Genomic DNA, 3,618 nt, shown 5'->3' on the forward strand with positions numbered 1-3,618 from the left:
CCACTGGCTCATGTCTTTTTATTTATTTGGCCCCAAATTAAAGCAATGAATGGCAAGAATATATACCATGAAGTTGTTTCTCCTTTTGTGGATTTCTTACTGCAATCAATGGTGCTTCTAACAGAAAATACAAGTCTGCAGATAGTTAAGAGATGGAGAGGGTGGGCCATAGGTCTGACCTGTTAGGAGCCGCAGCAAGAACTGTCCTGTTTATACATTGCACAACTGTCCTGTCACTGGGGCAGTATCTTCCGTGTTTACAAGCTGTTTAAAGAATAAACCCTAACAGCGATGAGCCAAGTAAAATACAGACTGGCAACCACAGAGGATAACGCAACTCCCCTGGGCCTGGCGGGTCCCTGGAGGATCACGAGAGCTCTGGGAAAATTACTAAGCGGTCTGGTTTTCCGTGAAGCTGGGGGTGTGAGTGGGTTTATCAAAAGCTCCGGGGTGCCCCAAGGTGGTGGTTCCCTGGGCAGGCAGTCACAGTCACAGGGGAGACCTCAGAGCAACGTTCTCCACAAAAGGGCTGAAAGCGAAGGGAACAAATTTACATAGCGTCAAACAGCACATTCTGTCTCTGTTGATTGTAATAATGTTGTCAGACACAACATAAATAACTGATGAACATATTAACACCATAAGTGAGATAACACCCAGCACCTCTCTGATTTGTTTTGTCTTCAGGGTTCCCCAAGAGTGCCTGGACCTTCACTGGCTTACCCAAAGTCAATGCTAGGTTCAGGTATTTTCTAAAGCACTTTCCTATCTTAGAATTTCAATTCCTGAACTTAATTAGACAATCGGTCATCATCTGCTTCAAGCGCCAAGAAGTTGTTATCTCAGGGTGGCCTCCCTCTACCAGTCTCATTATCCAGGAATCCTGCAGCAGTCATCCTGGAAAGCAGCTCCAGGAACAGCCTTGCCTGCTGCAAACCCGGCTGTCCCTCGGCCTGCTGGCCTCTGTGTGACGTTCCGCCGGGCGCTCGGTGTTGGCTGTGAGCAGTGTGCACTGTGGCCATCCCTGAGCCCAGTCAAAGGTCCAGCAGAGCAGCAGCTGCTGCCCCAGCAGAGGAGCGCTTCACCCAGGATCACTCCAACTGGGGAGGAAATAAAAGTTTCAAGGCAATCATTGATCCCACCGTTGTTCCCTTCCCGGGACCTGAACCACCTGCTTTCAGTCTGACGAAGGAAGAAGAGCACAGAGGTGTTTAGATACCAATCATCTTTGCTAAGGACAGTATTGAAAACAACAGGAGATGACTGCCAGAGAGCCAGCGTTGGCTTCGACACACATTTTTAAATTGCCTCTGTGGGCTGCAGCTGTGAAATGTAGTGTGAGAAGCCACATCCATAGCACTTTCCAAAAAAAGAAGAATGGCCCTGGAAAAACTGGCCAGTGTCATATTGTGATGCTTTCTACATGTTTCTACCTAAAACAATGCTTTCCTCTTCTACGTTCCTTTAAGAGGACAGTGGGGGGGGGGGGGCATTCCTGAGACATTTAGTACATATGCTATTCCAGGCAGGCTTCTGACTTTTTCTGTTTCTCAGACTCTTTTCTATGTAGGCATGAGCTCCTAGCCACTCTCCTCAGCCCCTGCCTTCTGTCATGCCCCTCATTTCCCTGGTGACACTTCTAAAAGCTGTCCCTCAGGTGATGCTTTGCCACTTCAAAACAAAAGAGGTACTGCCCTGTGAAAGAGCATCAGAGCTTCTCTCTGCTTCTGCCCTTCTCCTAAGATGCCTCTGGGACCCTAGCTACCTTCACCCAGCTATAGCAAGCCCCGTACTGGTGAAAACACCCCCTAATTTTATTTTTGAGAAAATTGTAAAAGACATAAAAGCATACTATGAAAATAACACTTGCTGCACGTTTCTAAAAAATACTTTTCATCAACTGAAGGACCCTTCTAGGTCTAGTTTGCAATTAATATTTTATCTGCAGGGATTGAGATGTTATCAGTGTGGTAAGTGACACACATAGAGATTCCACTGTTAAGCTACTTTTGAGAAAGGCCTATTTTGTCCGTTTTCATGTATGTATTCATAAACTGCTGAATTCCATTTGTTAATATTTTGTTTGGGCATTTTGCCATTCTATTTATAATTAGGATTGGCCTGTACTTTAATTTCTTGCATTTTTCCTGTCTGGCTTAGTAACTGACAACATCTATAATACCCTCTTCTTCAAATGACCTGGCCAGACATTTCAGTCTATCATAAGAAAAATTAAATCTTCATCCACCAAAACAAAAAGTCAGTAGATAAAATTTAAAATGGATTAGTCACAAAATAGCAATGTAAGAATTATTAGAAAATAAGGAGGTAAATACCAGAAGCAGCAACTGAAAGGACTGGAGGTGGTTGCTTCCAGGGAAGAGAAAAATAGACAGGAAACTGCTTGCTTTTTCGTTTGTGAAAATAACCCTTCTAGGATTACTTTTCTTTTTAAACCAAGAATATAAAAGCAGGTTCCATTCTTTTAAACCGTTTTATCAAACATGTATTATGTTGATACAAATGAAAGAAAAACTTTAGGTCTGACAGCTCAGAGACATTTATGGTGCAGCATTGATTTTGAAATTGTGACATCTCTTAGGTTTTCGCTTCTCTCTCTCGTGGTCTGGGTTTTTCCCACGGGGAACACATACAGAAGTTATAGGCTGCTTGTTCAAGCTTTTCCCTTCTAGTATATTTTGTACTTCCCTGTCTTTGAACATGTGAGGGTTCTTCCCGTTAACCCTACTTGATTGCAGGCTTTCCACCAAGCAAGTTTGGAAGACATTTTTAAACCCTTTATTAGAAAGCACGCAACAATATTATTTAGATATCATTTGAAGGACTTCCGGTCTTGTGATGAAATTCTGAATTCATGCACTAGTTCTTTTTTGGCACCTGGTTGATGTGAGGTGCCGTGGCTTTGCTTTGACAACTGGTTCAGGATACTGTGGTGGTGTTGGAGGGATCACTGAGTGGAGATGCTATCGGGTCACACCCTACACGCAGCCCGGGCCCACCGTCATTTCAAGGCTGACTCTGGAGAGGACAGTATATCTGCCACTCATAGGATAATCCGTTTAAAATAGAATTCAGACTGGTGGAAAGTAACATGAAAACCGATCACGACAAAAGGTGTCTTCTGGGGGGGTTTGTTATTTTTGCTTGTATTGAAAACTAAGTTCTTTTTTCCCCTGTTAAAACAGTTTTTTAGTTTTGTTAGATTTTTAAAACATTGCTGCTGTTTGCATATTTTAGTTTGTGACTAAGCCTGGAGGAGGGCACATTTTTTTCTAAATTAGTTTGTATATTTAATCAGCATTTCTGAATCATTAGAACAGAATGCTGCTCCCTCCCCACTGCTGTATTGTTGCTATTGATACTTTTTTATTATTATTATTTTTACAATAGAATGTACCACATTTATTTAAATCAATGACTATGATGATTATATAAAAACAAGAATACCGGGCGCGGTGGCTTATGCCTGTAATTCCAGCACTTTGGGAGGCTGAGGAGGGCAGATCAACTGAGGTCAGGAGTTCAAGACCAGCCTGACCAACATGGTGAAACCCTGTCTCTACTAAAAATACAAAAATTAGCCAGGCATGGTGGTGG

Source organism: Colobus angolensis, unplaced genomic scaffold (genome assembly GCF_000951035.1).
Source record: "Colobus angolensis palliatus isolate OR3802 unplaced genomic scaffold, Cang.pa_1.0 Scaffold6, whole genome shotgun sequence".
NCBI lineage: Eukaryota > Metazoa > Chordata > Mammalia > Primates > Cercopithecidae > Colobus > Colobus angolensis.